At 40.2% G+C, this 20,482-nt stretch overlaps 1 protein-coding gene and 1 long non-coding RNA gene across 14 annotated transcripts in view; one reads left to right on the top strand and one right to left on the bottom strand.

Moving 5' to 3' along the window:
• The window catches only part of RBFOX1 (RNA binding protein, fox-1 homolog 1), a 372,798-nt gene that overhangs the window by 91,229 nt on the left and 261,087 nt on the right, over positions 1-20,482 (top strand). The gene's annotated exons all lie outside the window — the stretch shown is intronic.
• LOC110405885 lies at positions 15,933-19,712 on the bottom strand. Its single transcript, XR_002443164.1, has 3 exons — positions 19,573-19,712; positions 18,921-19,101; positions 15,933-16,127 (listed from the first exon to the last, which is right to left on the bottom strand). It is a non-coding gene; the product is annotated as an uncharacterized LOC110405885 (long non-coding RNA).

Raw genomic sequence — 20,482 nt, 5'->3', positions numbered from 1 at the left:
CTTATTCAGTCACACCAAGAGCACATCACTGAATATTTTATTTATCATTTTATAAGTCTTCACTGTCTTGCAAGTTAGAACTGTGCTATATTTGTTTGAGCTGCATTTCGCACTTGTTTGAAAATAAATGTTTGTAATTTCATGTTTCAATCTCAGAAATCCAGGGATGTTTTTCCTTGAAATAGACTCAACAAAACAGATTAACAGGCTTCTGGCACCAATCCTACAACTACGTGTAGTTTATTATTAAGTCTTCCTTTTTCAATTAGATTACTGATATCAGAGTATCCACTGCACCTATCTGTTGATATCAAATAAGGCTGCTTCTTAATTTGAATATTTTCAGAATCTGAAAACAAGATCCAAATCTGTAACAAAAATGTGGCTGTAGAGGAGTCAGTTATCTTGCTTCAGGAAAACTTGTGACTCAGAAATAGAGGAAATGTACAAGAAATAGACTTCTGTCAAAACTCACTTTTGTTGACATGAACGTTCCATTAAAAAATGGAAGTTTACGTCTTGGTGGGTCTTCATACTAGTCTGCGTGCTAAATAGCAGAAGGGAGATCATCTCATTTCTATCAACAACATGAAATCAAAGTATTGAAAAGGATTGGGGAAAAAGAAGTCCATGGCATAAACCACAGCATGCATGGTTTGCACTGCACTGTTACTTCAGCTTATGCCTCTGTGACCAGAGCTGGTTATTTAGCTTACTCAGCAGCTGATAGGAGGACATGATTAAAGGGCTGCTTTTTCTGGGGACACTGAGGATAAGTGTTTGTGCTCTAAAACACCACAAATTGACTTGTTCTCACCATGTTAGACTGTTGGCAGTGGCACTTCTGTCTCAGGCACCTTGGATTCTCAGAGATGGTAATTCATGCTGGACCCAGGGTAGGCTCCTGTTTGGAACTATGTGTCCAGGTAGCAAAGTGGAGCGGAATAGAAATGCCCTGCAGTTACTGGAGAACATCTGTCAGTCAGGATGCGTGGTTACAACCGAATGTAGCGATAGCTATTGCACATCTCTGGTCTCAGAGACTAGCTTAGTTAGATGATAACTTGCACATGCAGAACATACACAACTAGGAAAAAAAAAAGACATATCTGGTTCTGTTTTCCTGTTACCGTTTAATTTTCCCCAGCACTGAATATAAGGAGTAGGAAAGCAAGTTTTTTCTTTCTTCTTGCAAGCCTTTAATTTGGAACATTCAGATAAACTCACAATTCACTAGGTGGGGCTCTTCCGAGCAAATATAGACCCAGCAGCGTGTGAGTGTGTGGGCACTGGGGTGCAGAAGGCACTCTCTTTCCATTAGGATATAAATCCAAGTTTCTAATCAGTCTCTGTCTTAAACTATTTATTTAGAGGTAATGATATTATCCTTTGTATTTTCTTTGTAACTGTGTGGGATGTATTTCTTCTCATAATTTTAGAGTTAAGGAATAAATGTTTTAACTTTTGAAATTGCAAGGGGTCAGCATTTCAGAAGAGGAAGAAATTATCTCTAGGTGTAGTTTATAGTGTGAAGACTGCTTGTAGTGATGTAAGACGGAAGCAAGGGGTAAGATTACACATCTAATTTAATCGTATCACATTTTGAGAGAACTTGTTACTGGAGGTAACTGCCTTTTGAACCTGAAATTTCCTTGCAGATTGATCAAAAGTTGTCACTGACAAATCTATCTTTGTAGTAAATCAGAATGAAGACACCAGAAACACAGTTTTCAATATCAGAAAAAAAGTTCTACCAGTAGAAGATAGGCTGTCATATTATCACTGTTGAACGATGTTTCAGTACTGCACACAGTACTGAGGTACCACTGTGTGACTATCTGTGTTTCTTTCAGTTGGGCTAAAGTGGACTTGGCTGTTACTTTGCCTGCCTGAAAAGGAAATGAAAAAGTAATGTTTGTAAAAATCCTCTAGAATGAGTCACTTAAAAACAAATTTTAGGTAAGTTATAAAAGATGTTTTTTGCGCCTTCTCCAGATCCTAGTATCTCCCTCAAGGATAACAGTAAATCAAGGCTGCTTGAAGAGTGTCCCATTTCAGATCTTCATATGGTAATTTCCAGCCAACAGAAGCAAAAGATACAAAATACAACTAGAAATCCATGGCGTTGTTCTAATATTGTGTGGAGGCACATCAACTTGTGACCCATCAGTAGAGTGAGCTGTATAGCAAGGGGCATTGCAGTGTAGCAGGGTTGTAATCTTAAAGGTACAGACCTAGAAAACTGTCCAGTTATGCCCCTGGGGGGCCTTGAGCATATTTTTAAAGATAAGTGCGTGTCTCTACCTGATTGGCAGAATAGGGATATGAGCAGTACTGGCAGTTGGGTGAAGCACCGGCCATTAATGGTGCAAACCCTGTGCACCGGCAGGAACTTTGTGTGCAAGTGGTTCTTTTGTACTATGCTTTTTTAGCAAGAAGTTGTTTTAATTCCCTGAGTTTTAATAAAGACGTGCTTTGTATTATTTTAGTTGGTCTCATACCATAGAATCATAGAATTGCTCCAGTTGGAAAAGACTTTCAAGATCATCAAGTCCAACCGCAGCCTAACCCTCACTCTAACAACCCACCACTAAATCATATCCCTGAGCACCACATCCAGACAAATTTTAAACACGTTCAGGGATGGTGATATCATAAAATCACAGAATATATCTTTGTTTCCTTTCACCTAGTCATTACCAATGGATAGTAGAAGGCCCAGCTTTTAGTACTGCCATGCATGATCAATACGTTATAGCTTACTTTTGGAAAGAAAGTGTCATTTTGTTTTTCAACGTTTACCTTCACAACAAAAGCAACATAATTTGGTTGCATAGGCAGGCGACCATTTGGAGTACAGTATTTAGAGATGCATCTTTTTTTTCTTTGGAAACGATATTTCAACCTCTTACATGTTAATATGAGATCCAGTCATAGTCCATCTAACTTGCTGCTGCGTTGTGTAACTGAATGGCATTTCATAACTGCAAGATTTTTTGGAGGCTTTAACACTTCCGTCTTGCAGGAATTGGTGTACAAAATCAACTCACGTTGCAAGCACTGACGTACTCAAGTTGAATACTTGAATCTTTTATTATTTTTTCTTTATTCTTCTTGAATTTCTATGTAAAAAAAATGCTGTAGTATGTTATGAAATATTGTGCCACGTGCACATAAAATTATATCATAGTTGGCATATCTGTAATTTAGTTGTGAAGTTCCTATTAGGAGTCTATATATCATATTAGCAAAACAGTATCCATCCTGTATTATATTATTCTGGTAACATGATAACTAGATTTGAAGTGGAATCCATAGTAGACATTATATTGAGGATTATTTAATCACTTTTCCTTTTGTCATTGATCAGAAAGGAAAATCTCCCAAGCCCTGACTGTCTACATTGTAGCAAGTGTGGAAAATCTCACGTGTATTTGTGCAAATTTATTTTTTAATCCTACAGTGAAGAAAGTAGTTTTAAGATGGCCTACTAGATTTTTTTTAAAATTTATAACTTATATTTTGTGATAGCGGTCCTAAAGCGGACAACTATTTGATTGTGATACATAATTTCATTATATTAAATTTGTCATTTTTAAAGATTATTCAGATTTTGAGATTGCTTGAAAGCGTATGAGTCCATACCATGTTTAGAATGAAGCCAACAGATAGAAAGCAATGACCTACCACGTTCATTGCCCACCAACCGCCCTTACTCCTTGCCTTTCTCTTTCCCACGGCAGTAACAAATGGGTGTGAAGTTAGTTTGAAAGTGGCATACCCACATTCTGTTTAATGGTAGAGCAACCTACAACTCCCGGTGCGGTTCAGGACTGCGCTTTGGGTTTGTGCAGTAACTTTCAGGTGGAGGGGAACATTGTAGGGACGGCCTCTGCGAGCAGAGCCCGGGAGCCCAATTAACAAATGACTTCGGCAGTTAATCCCTACCATGGGTAGGTACTTGGCCTCGTTAACATACGAGTGGAGTCCTTCCCTCTCAAGGATAGTTCATGGTCGCGCTAACGTTAGGCAAATTGTTTTCCTCACTGTGTGAATTATCAGTATTTGCACGTTGTTTATGATTGCAGGGGAGGGGGATGCGTTTTCTTTCTTTAAATATCTTGCACGGTCACAGAGGTGGGCTTTACTGTTAGTGATGTCTCTCATAAATCTCTAACCGGCAGGGGTTTTTCTTAAATGTTCTTTAAAAGCATTTATGTGGAGAAGGTTATACTCATAAAAAGCGTCATAATTATTTGGGCGAGATTTAGGCAAACACGATTGTTTAAAGTTCGCTTTTTCCAAATGTATTTCTTTTCATATTATTTCCATCTTGCAAATCGTATTGGTTCCTCAGCAACAGGTTCTGGAATATTTAGGTGAGAATGATGAGTAAATGAAAACTCCGAAGCTGCTTTGAGTCAAGTGTTTTGAGAACTGCTGGGGTGCATCGGGCGAAAATGAGTGCCCTCTGTTTTATTAATGTGCTATTCCAGAAACTAAGAAAATGAGACTAATTGCATCTATCTTAACTTTAAAATGATCACAAAATCCTTGATAAAAATGCTGCTGCTAACTCCATGTGCAGCACTACAGGTGTTTTGCGTTGAGAGCCCAGGACTGCATGTACTGAGCATTCAGACTTCTCATTTTGGTGAGCTTGGCTCGTAACAGAGGAAGGAACGCTGCTATGGATTCTTTTCTTGCTTTTGTTTGTAGTCTAGCTGCTGATTTCAGTCTGTCCTACTTTTGTGTTTTTGCCTTTTTGTTTCATCTGTGAGACACTGAAGTTGCAATATCTGGGGGTTCCTTGTGAATACTTGAGTCTGGTCTTGTTCTTAACTATTCTGTATTGCAGTGGAGACAGCTCAACTATTAGGTATTTCTGCCTTTCTATTGCCGTGTATGATTCTTACAGCTCAGCAGTGTTCCTTATCAGAGCTAGGGAATGCAGCTTTTGTACCAATAGTATTGGTTCATAGTAAAAATGTAAGGCCAAATACTTAAACTGCATCATCTCATACAAACAAGTACAATACAGGATGCTTTATGTTTTAAGGGCTGAACTTGCCTCAGGGAGGTGGTGGTGCACACGGTGAGGTGTGTGTGCGTGGCACCGAGCACTTGTGATTATTGTGTGTCCATTACTGTTTACTTTGAGATCCGACATAGCACTTGATGGCAAATGATGAAATTCACAGCTGGTCATCCTGCAGCAGAGGTGCACTGCTTGCAGATAGTGCCCGTGATGCTTGGTGAGGTGACAGAGGGTTTGCGTTGCTGTAAGGGGCACTCGGAGTGCCAATATCTGCCGGTCACAACTGACACAAGTACCTGGTAGCATCAGAAAACTTCAACTACACATTTAGATATGAGGAAAAGGCAGTATGTTAGAATCTGATGTTAATAATATGACTACTTAATTTATTTTTAATTATCTTTACCTCTGTAATAAAGTACAAGATGTGTGCAGGATAATGCTTTTTTTATGTATGCAAGTAGCGGATATAATGGTATAACTTAAGCAAATAAAAGCTGTTACTTGTGGATTCTTGGCTTAGTATTGCTTTGGATGACCGCTTCAGAATGTGTCAGCATCTGTGCTGTCAGTCCCATCCCTTCATTTAAATACAGTATTAGTTACTGGTTTGATGTATGCTTGTTCTGCCTTATTCCCCTGTAGCAGAGCATGTGTTTTGGAGAAGATCACAAGTCTACTGCCCCCCAGATGTTAATGGAAACCTGCACGTGCTCTGTCAGTGCTACTGAGGGGAAGGCACAGGGTTGCCCAAGTTAGTCTTAATTTAGCTACCTGGCCTAATAATAGTGATGTTTCAATGTAGGTTGTTCCATCTGATTGTAGGTGTAGAAAGAATATTGACAGGGGTCTTAAGGAATGTCAGGTAATAAAATCAGATTATAAATGTTAAGCAGGAACAGATTTTTATGCCAAAACTTGACTGGTCTGAATCCTCAAAAACTGAGGATGAAAGATCTGAACTTCACTGCAGAAAGCAAAACAAGTGCTCGTAGTGATAAGAAGCAGCAGAAGGAAAAAAAAAAATGGAAAGAAGTCAGTGGTATCAGTGTGAATTTCACAGTAATAAATAAAGTGTAAGAATTACAAGTCAAAGAGGCCACCATAGCAAGAGAGAGTTGATCAGCGTTGCTGAAAGAAAATAAAGAGAACGTTGTAGAAGAATTTGCAGACTCTAGTGATTAGCTGAGGGAAAGGATGACTCAGATGTTGAATGTAACACCTTATCAACTGAAGTAGAGAGAGATTAAAAAAAAATACCTATTAAAAGGGGAAAGGGGAGTGAAACGGGGAGGGAGCTGCTGCTGGACTTGTGAGCAGTCCAGGTAGAGGTTACACTAATGAAGCAATTGGAAAGGTGGTATGGAGGGACAGCGTCCCAGAAAGATCCAGAACTGTCAGAAAAAAAAGTGACCGCTTGCTTCAAAACCAGCAGGTAGAATAAACTGGATAAAAGGGGGCAAAATATTGACTCTACGTAAAATTGAGCTTCCTTGCACAGTACTTGCATCGCGCTCTCAAGGGCTTAGGCTCACAAAGACGGCCTTGTATCCATTTCATGTGCAAAGCAGCCTGCATGCCAAAACGTGTAGCTCTGCAAGGGTGACACAGAGCCTAAAGTCTTCAGCTCCACAAAGCCCTATCCTTGTAGCTTCTGGCATTGGAGTGAAGTTATGTCATCTCACATCTTTCTGCTGGAATGGTCATTGGGAGAGTGTGTATCTGTGTGTACTTTGGAAAGCCTCGAAAGAGCTTCTGTATTAAGTGAAGCTCAAAGCTACAGAAGATTCTATTTTAATTTTCCTGAGCTACGTCTACCTCCCTTTGGATGGAGATGAATATTCAACTGGAACTCTTTTGGCTTGTCTATGAGAATTTTAAGATCTTTTAATTGAAAATCGGAATGAAAAGCCACAAAAAGTTATTAGAAGGAAGGTCTAGATTTTGAAGAGCTATTGAGCTAAATTTGAAACTGACTTGGCCCATCTTATCGGGTAGCGTCGAAATGCTGAGGAGCGTTTTGAGCTTTGCTGGTAGAGATAACTGAAGTCCCCTAAGGAGCTGTGGAGGCGTTGTACTTTGCAATGGAGGGATCGCGTACTTGTGAGCGGTGGGTAGGCTGTAAGTGGTGGGACGTGGAAATCAAGACGTAGAGACTCAGCTGCGGTTCATGGAGGATTTGTTGGTTTGATACGTGAGCATGTTAACATTTAGCTGTTGTACATGAAAATGAGCTCCTGAATGGTGGACTAAGACTGGTGGATTTAGATTCAGGCAGAATACATGAGAGATACCCAGCTGTAGGCAGAATAATAAAAAGAAGTGATTTCATTGCAGAAGGAAACTGTGCTGATGTCCAGTCAGTTTAATTCCTACCGAGAAATGATACAACCTTTACAAAATAGCATAATTAATCTGTCATTTATTCTCATTCTGAGATATGACATTCTTGTAACATTTAAGAGACTAATAACTTCATGAAGAACTAAAGATGTGTTTATGCTGCCCTACCGTGTATACTTATAGTCACGTTTGATATTTTTTCCTCTTTTCATTACTAAGGTATGAAAACAAGCTCAAAATTCAAATGCTCCTGCTACTTATGCCTCACTCCGTGTTAATTTTTTTTTCTCATGCGTAGAAGCAGCAATGTGAGATGTGATGGTGCAAAGGAAGGGGTAAAATCCGTGCAAATATGTATATGTGTGTGGAAGTGTGTATATGTATTACTGAATTTGTGTATATACGAGCGTATAAATGTATATATAATCAATATATACCTATGGATTAATGAATTTGTTTGAAGATCTTTAGCTTAATATAAGGGTACTCAGTGTGAACAAAATAGAAATCGTAATATGTATATGTCAATATAAAAAGAAGGAAATAGAATTTGTTTGAAGAGACAAATTTGAGTGAAATACAGCATGCCTCTGCTATTCACTTTCCCTCTCCTACGTGATCTTTAAGCAAGTCTGCAGTGACAGTGGGCACAAGTAGGCTTCATAACTTCAGATCAAGATGTGGACTGGTTGTTTCCCTGAGTGGTTTGTAGGCTTCCCATCCTACATACTTAAGGCTTAAGCTACTTAACAAGTTGTACTACACTTTCTGTGATTAATACTACTTAATTTTGTATATTACATTACATCTGACTTTAGAAAATTGCTTTATCAATAAGGGTTATACTGCTTTATATTTTCTTCTGGAGTTTTGAAGAGTATTACTTGGCAACACTACAGGTGATACTGATGTCTCCTTGCTAACATTCAGGTATTTAAAATAATCAAAATAATAATGATTCTAGCTGGACACACTGGCCAAAGTGAGTCTGTTGTGAAGCAGGCTTGTGTTACTGTTGTCTTTTAAAGAATCTCTTTATATGTCTGTTTGGAAAAGTTTCATGTTGTGACGGGAGCATATGGTGAATGAGAGCAGCTCACGCTTCTGAAAGCAGAACAATGATGTGTTCCAGCTACCTTGATGCTGGATGAAGTGGGACTGTGAACATATTTTGCTGCCCTGATTTCTCTTCACCTTTTTGATCCCGTCTGTATCTGTCCCTGCTTTTGGAGTCTGCGCAATGGAGATAGGTTTAGATAATAACGCTTTTTTCCTCCCCTAAGAATGTAACAGCATGTCACCTGAAGTGTTCCTAGGCCAGGACTGCTGTGATCTTGCTGTGGCTCTGCCCACACGGTCCCTCTGTGCCGGCACTGCTGGTGCTCCGGGTGCGAGGTGCTTCCCAAAAGCTTCTGCCGCTGCAGCTCTCGGCCTTACCCCCGTCTGCTTGTCTGGCGCTGGAGTGCTTATGCCAGTGCTAGCCCAAAAAGTGCCTGGGAACACGCAGAGGGGGAGCGAGCAGGGCAACAGCGATCCCAAAGTAATTTGTGGCTCTTCAAAGCCTCACCCTGCCCCTTCAGTGCCCAGTTCTGGCTTGGCGGAGGCGTACGTTTTTGAGACGCGGGTCTCCTGATGACGTAAAAAGTAAGAGAACAATTCTTTGCGGCGCGAGAGGGCGAGCAGAGCGGGCTTTGTCTGAGCAGCCGGGCGCAGGCTGGTATGAGCGGCGTCCCCGCTAGGTGGAGGTGCTGGTATAGCGGAGCGGGGCTGCGCTGCCGGCCTGCGTGCGCTGCCGTGCCCCGGGTGCATCCGCGGGACGTGCGAGTGCTGCGCTGGTGTAAACTCGCACCCAGTGAGGTCAGGCTCGGGGGCCCGGAGCTGTCTCCTTTCCATCCTTACTCCGCCTCTTTGCCCTGCTGTCTGGGGAACAGCGAGGTGCTGTCGGCCAGGAGCAGGCTGCCGAGGAACGTGCACCTCCTGTTTGGAGGCGCCTCTGAATCTTTCAGGGCGACACGTTACGACTTTTTATTTGATTTGTTACCTTATTTCTTTTCCTTCCGCACGTGAAGAGGTTGGCATCGCTGATGGCTCTTGGCTTTCTGTTGTGACAAGTCCACGCTGAATGCTAAAGAAATGCATACCAGGTGGCACTGAAAAGGTTAACTGTGCTATAGTCTTTATAGGTATGGAGTATGAAATACTGGCAAAGTCAGTGGACGTAACACAGTGCTTAATAGAAACAGAAAATTAGTGATTCTTATTTGCCTGAGGTAAATGAGAGCCTCTGCAGTGTCTTGATCTTTGAGCAGACCTGGTAAAGAGTAATGTGAACAAAAACCTTAAAATAGAAATGGAGCTTTTTGTGACAAGATAATATCGCTGGAAGTATGAGCTGTCACCCATTAATTGAAAAGAAGAGTTGGAAATCTTTTATTTAGTCTTTTTGAAAAATAAAAATAGTTGTAACGCCAGTGATATTTCCCTAGTTTATTAAAAGAGACCCATGTAAGGAAGCAGAACAGTGTGTGGATAAAGGAAGACAGAGCTATTAATGGTTGTTAATAATTTGTCAAAATATATTAATGAAGCGTTTTATTTTTAAGCTCATGTGTTTCCTTTCCTGCTCGCAGGTTGCGGGGACTATTTTTCATGTGATGTTAGGAGTGTTTAGAGAAAGGACTGCACTATTCTTAGCTTCTGTACCACTTGCCAGAATCACTTTTATACCACATCAGCCATTTTATAAAGCGGAGAATAAAAAGATATTCATCACGTGGATGCTGCACTGTGCCATTGAAATATTTTTTTAAATGCTTGAAGTCTGGAGGCGTGTGCTCCTTATAACCCTGTGTCCATTCCTGTATGCATACCCTGGTTAATATCAGCCACTGCTGAGACGAGACTGATGTGTGGTCTCACAGGTGACCTCCTTCAGGTCTCTCTACTGATAGTGGAGGTTTGGCTGATGAGGCAGTCTGCTCCGATAACTCCGAGGGTTAAATTTCAGGTTGAATTTTTGTAGTGGAATTTTGGGGAAATAGAGGTTGGCTACCAAGTGGCAACAAATGGAGTTGGTGAATGGAAACGGAACGCTTTTCCAGTGCATTTGTAAATAAAGAACGCGATTGTATTTGTACTTCAGGTGTGTGAGAAACGCTGTTGCTCCTTTTTGCTTTGCTTCAGAAGTGCTTTGATACAACGTTCGTGTTTTCAAGATTGAACAACAGCGTTGTGAGCTTTTAAGCATCGGTCTGGCTGGATGTGGCGGTGGGGACGTACCCATGAGCTGTGCTGCACCCTGCACTGGGTTCTGACGATGCCAGCAGGCTGACTTGGGTTGTGTCGATTGGCAGCCTCCTTTTGTTTGGCAAAAGGGTTTGCAGTTGTTAATTGGTCTGTCACCCACCGGTGAGGGCTAAAATACAGTTCAGGTTCTGAGTTTGGTGGGATTGCAGCAGAGCACCATCAAAGCATCTGGGAGATGTCATGTGAGAGAGGGAAGACTTGGCAATCGTGCCTTTGTAGAATAAGGGAAAAATGAAGTGTGGATAGTTTATAGATGAGATATTGATGGACGTGTGCTGTTCTGTACAGTTATAGAGTAGTGATAGTGACCCTGTCACTGGGCACAAGGCTATAGAAATTCAGGTGGTGGACGGTCAGTCATGTACCTTTGGCAAATCTGTGGTGGCACTTAGTGTATGTATGGCTGTAACTTCAAATGTGGTTCTGACCCGTGTTGGATTTGGTAGAGGAGCGTGTGTAAACAGAGAAATGACTGAAAGAAGTGACACGTGCTTTAATTTTTTTAATTTTTATAAAAAATAAAGTGCTTTTTTTTTTTTTTTAAGACTCTTCATTTTTAGACAAAATGGCAAGTTATCCAAGGAAGGGATGGAACTTGGTAAGGACATTTCCCTACATCAGTTGCAGTGGTGTATCATATCAGGCTAGGGAATTCTGTATCTTTTATTTTCTTGCTTCAAAATATGTGAAAATTAAGGATAGAAGATCAAAGAGAAATTTGATTTTAAAATTAATGTTAGCTACATTTACAGTCCTAAATTGCCTTGAAATAATTGTTCAGTGCACTGCTTTTAAGAGTTTCATCTGTTTTATGGATGTCCTCTTAACTGTGAAAGAGTGCAGTAGACAGAAGAAATGTTGCTCGACCATCACGCTGTTCCAGAACTTCACTTTGGGAAATTGGATAGATTTACGTGGTTCCAAACTGGCTGAGAAGCATGTTTCCTTTGATTCTGACATAATGTAGAATGAGTTGGTTATCTGCCTCCTTACATAACGTATTTGTTTTTCATTAAACATTCTGATATGGTCTTATTAAAGTACCATGTATTATTTATGGTGTTTCATATGAAAATGAGCTGAAGGGAAAACTCCATCAGCTAAGGGCATTTGCAGAATAACAGGCTTTCTGTGCTGGGGGAAAAAAAAAAAAAGAATGAAGAAAAGCATGACATACTCCTGTCAGAACAGGAGACTGCTTAAGGCAGAGAGTAAGAATGAAAAAAGGAGAAAGGGCAAAGAGAGAGTTCATTTCTCCTTCTTGCTTTGTCTTGCTCTCTGTGGTGCGCTTTTCTTTCTTTCTTCTTTTTTTTTTTTTTGTGATAAAGTAATTTGTGCTGTTCTATATCTGGGCTGTTCTGGTAGATCAGTCTGTGGTAAACTGCAAAGTATGGATGTTTCTTAAGCTAAAACAATCCCCGTCTTTTCAAGTTTGTGCATTTGTTGTTCCAGTATTACTTGCTGAGTTTTAAATACATGATTTTTGTTGCACTGACTGCTTTTTGAGAAAGAAAAAAGAGAATATCTAATTCCGCTGGAAAATCTTTGCTTTTGCATGAAGAAGACTTAGTGGATCTAAATCAGTCTCTGCAGCTTGTGTGGGTGCAGGTATGTGTGCGCACATGTAAAATGAACAAATCTATTTTCTTAATGCAGCGCCTAAGTTGCAGTGCAATGTTTTGTATCTGTTTCCAGTTAAGCGGGGGCTTTCACTTGTTTCTAAGGGCAGTTTTCAAAACCAAGCCAGTCGCACCGTGTTTGAAGAAGGCTTGGGTGTTGTGTGGGTTATTTATTGGTTGCTATTAATTTGAATGTCTTGGTGTAAGATGTGCTTTGTGGGAGTTGGATCTCCTGTAACAGGTAATTTTAAAATCTTCTGCGGAGTCTTTTTAAAAGGAACTCCTTCAAAACTTCGGGTTTTGCTTTGAGGTTTGACCTTCTTTCCTGCAGAATTAATATTTCATTCATTTCTAATGTTCTAATTAAACATAGTTGTATTTTCTGTTTTACTCGACTTGTATCTAGGAGGAAAAAAGAGAGGCTTGTAATATGGGACTTCAAGGACAAGTTGTAATATAAATTATTTGATTTGCAGGTCACATCCTACTTTATTACATAAAGACTAACTAGATCTACTAATGAATAATTATTACTCCATAAAATAAAGGGGGGGGGGGGAAACCTGCAAGAGCAGAATACTAATTGGAGGTATCACTCTCAAAGCAAAAAGTAAACATGAAATTCTGAAAGTTGCAAATGTAATTTTTCCATGTAACCCGATAGGGCAGTCCTTTATAATAGATTGACTGGCTGTCAAATGAATTAGTAATTTGAGATGAGATGGGTTTTAGACCAATTTTAAGATACAGTCTTTATCCACGCCTGCTGCCCTCCCCTCCCCCTCGGTGGGAGACAGCGTGCCACAGCATTTTGTTCATTCCCAGTGATTCTGCTGCAGTGGTTACACCGATAGTTCACTTTCTCCGTTATGCTTTTCATAGGTGGTAAATGACACGTAGATATAAAATTAACGTGTATTTAAAAACAAGCTCGTGTACTGATTGTACTGTGTATTGGCTGGAATCCCCTCGATTAGCCAAGGTTCTCTCCCTTTCCCGTTTTGTGCCTCACACTTCTGTTCCTGGAAGGGGAAAGCCCTTTTTGTGTCAGGTGTGGGTCCTGGGAGAAAAAAAAAAAAACGTGTGCGAGTGTGTCTGCGTGCGCGTGGAATCCTAACAGGCGCCTGGTCCCAGCTGGGCAGTGACATTAATTGCCCAGATCTCATGGCTGCCTGCGATGCAGCGTGTTCACTTTCTCTCCTTCCCTATCCTCTCCGGGGATTTTTAAAATGCAGTATTTGAATTTTGGTGAGTGGTAAAGACCCTGCCCTAGGACCCATTTGACAAATGAGAAGCTGTGCAGCATCAGCACCAGCCGACCGAGCCTCCCCGAGTCAATCTCGCTCTCTACTAGTCAGCAGCTACTGTTGTGAGACAAGCTTCAGCTCTCTGTCATTGAGGAAGTTCCATTTGCTCATCAATAGGCTGCAGGCTGTGTCTTCTTTTTTTCCTCTCTGTTAAAAATCCGTAGTTTAAATCTACCAAGTTGCCTTAGCTGACAAATGAATGTAGGGATCTAGCGCTGGGGGAGAGAAAGGCAGTGAAGAAAGACTGTTTCCTTACTTAAATAATCAGAAGGAAAAAAAACTGTAGTGACAAGATAGGGCAAACGTGCTTGCATGCAAGCCCCCTCACTTGTTCTACGTAGACTTCAGAGCAACACCATGCAGCATCCCCTTACGGGTGCAACCTGCGTGGCACTGCCGAACGTGGGCATGTGTCCCCAGCTCTCCTGTGCCTTGACTTTTATGTACTTACAGCAGGTAAGTTTGCTCAACTTTCTTTTCCTATAGTGCCTGCTTTGTCAGCATCGTTCGGGGGATTTGTAATCGTGAAGCTATTTTTTGTGTGAATCGACTGTATAAATGTCTCCCACTGTGTGGAGCGAATATCGTGCTTGCACTTGGGGATGGGGAGAGGGAGCAGAAAATGTTTTAATAGAGACTCAAGCCTCTGCATATCTTTAATATTTTTGCAATGTCTTTATTGATGCTGTTCGTAGGCATTTAACACGGTACTTTGACTGCGTTTCTCGTGGATACTGTAGCAGAGTTTCAGCCATAAAGGACTGCTCTTTTTTTTCCACTTGCAGGCATAAATTATACTTCTAATGTAAATGTGCCCGATGGCAATTTTGTTTAAGCCTTCTTTGAAGCCAGAAATTTTAAGTCTGCGTTGAAACACGCTGCTGATTGAAATCAAGCTGATTTTAGTCATTAAAAAAAATGCAGAAAGCTATGTCTGTGCAGAATTAAAATACTTCTGTCACCGAAGTAGACTGGAATGGGGTTAGAAAGATGTTTTGAAATCGGCAAAATGATACCAATTTCTAAAAGATTTTTAAAAAATTAAAAAAAAAAATCATTTGATGTCATATTTGCTTCTGTTTTTTTTAAGTATTCCCACCCCTCCCCCTCCCCCAATTGCTTACCAGTTGTTAACAGCTCTCTGTTACCCCGCTATTTATTTGATGTCATAATACCACATTATTATTTAAAGTAGGAGTTTGGGATCCTCATTGTATGCTGCTTCTCCTTACCGGCAGACTCCGTTAAAGAGTCATCTGGTAGGTGTGGAGAGTCAGCACACAAATACGTTTGCAAGCAGAAATGATAAATCCTGTTTTTTCTGTTACTTTCTGTTGAAACTTCAGGAAAAGAAATATTTTTTTTCTCACTGTAAGAAATGCCTGTGAGCCCTTCCAACTTCCATTACAATAGTTTATATGCATGTTGACTTCTGGGAGACAGTCTCTAACTTTATTTCTGCATTTACAAATGCCTGAAAGATTTTTTTTTTCTTGCATTATTTCTTTACGGTATGTCTTTTCCTAAAGATTAAATGCAATAGATTTAAAGCTTTTGTTTTTCCGCCATCTGTGCTTTCTGATACTGCTGGAAGAACAGAACTCCAGTATTTGGAGGGTATAAACCCTTTTGTAGCTTTTTTTTCTTCAGTAGTGCACTATAAACCATCTCTGACTTACTACTTGGAGTGCATAATAAAAGATTATCACATATATACATATATGTGGGAGGGGTATGTCCGCGTTTAAAATTTACGGAAGATAAATGTAATGTATTGAATATTTGAATTTTTTATTTTTTTTTGCCGTAATTAAAATGTATGTTCTGTGTTCTGGATACATTTTGGAAATGGCATAGATCAGCTTTAATGATGCAGCGGGACTTGTGCTTACTGGTTGCATACGAAATGTGCTCCTGTATTTTGCTGGGATTGTTGCTCTGAGTTTGCCAAACAGCAATGCGAACGCTGTTGGAATGTTTGATGCGGCTTTTGCAAGGAAAAAACGTGGATGAAGGTGAGAGGTCAACATGGCCACACAAGGAGCTGATACAAGATAACCCAAGGATGAGGTTGGGTGCTGTAATAATCTTCCTCTGTGAGCTATTGCAGTATCATTATGCAAACACATCTCTAGCGTGGTACTGCTTTAAGGTTTAAGAAACTGTGCGACCATAATGATTCCTCTAAAATAGTGAATTCAATTCCATCCATTCCATTTGAGAGAAAGATGAGAAGTGATTGCTAATGCACTTTTACAAAGTGCTATATCTACACGATAATTTTTAACTCTTTAAGTGGATTAACTGCTACGCTGAAAGTATTTTTTTTTATTTAAGTGCTGGCTTTCTGGTCTGCTTAATCCCATTGTTGGTTTAGAAACATTCAGCCTGTACTAATCACAATTAGACATGTTAGGAATTCACCTGAATTCCTGCTGATAATTGTGCCGGGTTCAGAATGCTGTGCTTGTTGCTCCTTGTGATCGCTGACTGGCATTCACTTCTCCTGGGTTCCTAGAAAGTCAGATAATTATCATCTTAACTCCGATGTGGTTTATTATTTCATGTGTTTCGCAGTTATTTTATGTATTTGATGAAGTGTTTCGTCAGAACTATAGGTTACTTGACCTAAATCTGACATCTTACACAGTTCTGGTTTTAAAGAGGTAAGGATAAAAAGCGTTTTGTATTTTTGGAAAAACATTAATCAACTTTTACCATGACCATCTATTTTTCCCTGCCCCTGCTCATTTTCTAGCAAGCACACAAATATCACTCTAGGTTTTGTACCTATAGTGAACATATAACTGTTTCAGCGAGAGTGTTTTTCTCACTGGTATGAAGTTACCTATTGATCTTAACTACTGGTAACCTAGCAGCTTTGTCTGGCAACTTTGTAATCAGTGATTCCCCTCCGCCTGTGGGCCCCATCAGCAGCAGTACATAGACCTTCTGTGAAACCTGTTCAGTTTTCATATTTTTTTTTTCTCCCCAAATTACACTTCAGACATGTCTGCTCGCTTGCACCTCAGTTAAAATGAATTCAGGCACCTTTATTTCAACAGGGTTCTCTCTTGTTAACCTCTGTTGTCTATTTAGAAAACAGGCATTCGCGCAGGTTCTGTTTTTGAGTGCATCTGCAAAATTTGTGTTTTGGTCTGTTTCAGTTTTGTCATTGGAGATAGGTCTTTCACGCAAGGCTGAGGCATTACATTCTTATATCAAGATGGGCACACACCAGTCCTTCTCACAGTACACATGTATGTTGCCACAAGGATGGCTGTTTTCTGGGGAGATGTATTAATCGTATGAGAGGGGAGAAAGATGAATGTGTTGGTGGTTGTTTTACATTGGCCATTATTTATTTGCTGAACTAACACTACTGTGGCAGTCTGTTTAGTATGAATGAATAAACTCTTCTCCACAGTGTACCCACAGAAGTGCTTTATTACTTTGTCTGGTTAAAATCTGTGTTTGCTCTGATACCTTCCGGATTACACACCTGCATGTTTTAAGAGATGTGTGAGAACTGATTTTTTTTTTTAAGAGCAGTTCACTCAAGGCATTCAGAGCTTAACTGTTGATAATGAAGTTGAAAATAAATGAAGTATCGAGGCCTAGTTCACATTCCGAGTTAACTGCCAATAAAATATTCATTTGAAAAAGCCAATAAAACCTGAAGGATGTTTCTGACTTACTTAAGCTACTTAAAATTGTCTGAAATAACCTGGAAGCATCTTGAAGTCCAACTTTAGAAACCTAAGACTTTTTAAACCATATTAACGCTGAAATGACTGTATCAGTGGCAGCAATGAACAGGAGGAGAATAAAATTTGGATATTTTTCCTGTCATTTTAAAGGCAGGGAGAACTGGGAAAAGTATAGGTGCATTTGGCTTAGAATTTTACCTAGTGCCAATATTTAAAGACCCAGAGAAAAGGAACTCGGATTTCTGGTGCACCCTAGAATTTTATAATACTGTACAGTGTTAGCAACTGTTAAATTGATCCATTTTCTCATCTCATCTTTAATGAGACACACCAGTGAAAGGAAGGATTCTTGCACTGATCTCGAGCTTATATCAAATGCTAGCGCAAAGGAATTTTTGCAGCAAAACTTTGCCTGTAAATTGAGATTTAGGGTATATTAATGGAGGCGTAGCTCTGTTAACTTGTATTTCCCTATGACATATGTTTACCAGGAAATAGGGTTATTTCATTGGTATTTTCTGTATAGAGTAACAATAACCTATGTTTTTGGAAACATCCCACAATATTCGGTATCAGTGTGCAGGGCAGCTGTCGTTATTTTAAAAATGGTAATTTTTTTTCTCTGTTTAATGATGATACATGTGGTTTATTTTAAATAGTGAAGCGGTTTGTACAAAGGGTAATTCCTTTTAAATGGAGCAATTGCTCATAGTGGACGTTCATAGATCGAAAACAATTGAACTGAAACTTCAATATCAACCTTTTCTGTCTTTAACAAGAAAGTAGTTCACGGTACAGCTCTCATATCAATGATGAAAAAAATCCACCATGAAAACAAAACGAAACCCAACAAAGTCTCCATCTCTACCCCAGTTATTCCATTAGTGCTTACATGGTAAATTAGTGTAATTTTATTTGGGCCTTAAGCATTATGACTGTAGAGAAAAGCTGAATTCCCCACTCAGTTACTCATGTCATGCTTCTGGATCTGATGATTTATAGGAATCTGAAGGACTTCTTATCACATTCTTTCTTCATGGCTTAATTCAATGTTGATTTATTTGATAGCATTTTCAATTGATGTAGTCAATAGTGTCAATAATGGAAAAAGGATTAGAACAGATTATCTTTGTGCTGAAATTGCATCAAGAATTAAAATGGATGAACAATTTCTGGATAGAGTTTACCATTTTTACAGAGACGGGCGCATCGACTGCTGAATGCCACCATGGCAGTTAGAGTTCCGTGCGCACACCTTGCCATGTCATACTTTAGTGAGCCTTAAAGGACCAGCTGTGTTAGCTGCATGCAGCAACTTGATGGTTTATGATGTCACCGTTCAAACGCGTCATGCAAATGCTGCTTTTCTTCACCTACTCCGTTTATATTGCTTGCTTCCTTGATCTCTCCTGTAAAATCAGTTAATCTGTCTTTAGTTTGTGAAAATTTAAGGCATCTGTTAGCTTACAAATTGGAGTCCTTGCACGTTTTTTTTTCTTCAGTCTGCTATTTCATGGCAATTTTCATGTGAGAACATACAACCTCTGCTTATGACTGCATGAGTGAAAAGTAGTCCACATTACTAATGCTCACTCACCATCTGTTTTTCTTACAGCTGGGCCTTGAATAATTGTCCAGTAGCTGATGGGCTGGGGGTAGGCGATCTTTTCAGGGCTTTCTGATTCATTTAACAAGTGTCGCTGCCCCAAGAGAAACGTCGTGCTTGTTTATTCATATGTGTAGGGTAAAAATCTGTACTTTGTCAGAGGAATGACGGTCTGTTAAAACAACAACAGCGAGAGGTATTATTATCGTGCTAGAAACAACCTCGTGTGGATGCGTCTGCACCTAAGGGGGCACTGTGGCATTCTTCAGGAATTTCAGTGTTTGAATGAAACAGACCTCAAAAGGTGGGAGAGGAGCTGTGGCATCTCAAAGCACTGTTAATGCAGGAGTCAAATTGTCTTGGTGTGCTGTTTGTCTTAATTAGAGTAAATGAGATTGTTTGGATTTTACCGACCAACTTCCAAGCCGGCATGCGTGCGGGGAGGCTCCTCTGATTCAAGAGATCTCCATGTTTTCATATCTTCAGTCTCACAAGAGCCGTTCCCTCGTTTCCCAGAGGCTAATGAGAAGTGGCTGAGAGCAAGTGCTGTGTTCTCATTCTGAACAAGAGCTAGTTTGGGCATTGTCAGACAAGGTCACTCTCCTCACTACAGAAAGAGGAAGCGCTTTAGTTAAGTACCCACCTCTTTAAAAACTAGAGGACAAAAGGTACCGGCTGAGGAGGTTGCTTGCTGCTTTGGAATACAACTGCAAGAGCAGTTGGGAAGGAGCTCCCACGTGGCAGAGGCAGAGGAATGGTTCTGGCTGCCATCCCCGCTCTGTAGCGGGGCTCTTGGAACGGGCTGCGAAGCGGTGACTGGGCTGTTTGTGGCGTCAGCTGCTCGTAAGTTGTCACTCTTGGTTGCTATCAGCTGAGCGTGTGTCTGGTGGTTGTTTTCTGGGGGGAAAGAAGAAAGTGTGGTGGTGGTTCATATCAAGGGAAGCGTGCTTTGGTGGTCTAAATGGGGCTTTTCTCATAGCAACTAGTAGGTGCTTCACTCAGTTTGATTTGTTGACCAGGAGCCATGCAATACCATGAAGTTTTTTTTGTTTTGTTTTTTTTTTAACAATGTGTAAATTTCTGGATCTGGTAAATGAATGCTATCATCGCGTTAATATTCATTCTGTTTGAAATATTTTTGATGTTTTTTAGTAGGTGGTATAAGTGACAGCAAGTGGTAACTTGTGGCACTGGAATTTATCGCCTTGCTTTATAGGGTTATAATAATGTTAGTGGAAAGGAGAAGTCAACACCCTCCAAGAATCCTTCAAGCTTTTCTGCCTTTTAAAGGTGTATATGTGATTGATTTATCAGTTCTAAAGTGTGATGTGTGGTACAAGGGCTCTCCAGAGGAACTCCTGTCATTCTTCTGCTGTCGTTGCTCCTTTCCCCCTGGGTTGCCCAGTGCAGCACCATTGGCTCCTGTTACATTTTGTTTCTCTTCCTGCTCTGTCAGTGCTGCAGCCCAGTGAATTTAATTAGAGAAAATAGCATATCTAATGTCTATAGTGCCCTGCCTAGTTGTAGCTGGGCCTTTGGTCTTTTGCACTATA

This window comes from Numida meleagris, chromosome 13 (assembly GCF_002078875.1).
Source record: "Numida meleagris isolate 19003 breed g44 Domestic line chromosome 13, NumMel1.0, whole genome shotgun sequence".
In the NCBI taxonomy this organism is placed as follows: Eukaryota; Metazoa; Chordata; class Aves; order Galliformes; family Numididae; genus Numida; species Numida meleagris.
This window is presented reverse-complemented; position numbering and strand designations above follow the sequence as displayed.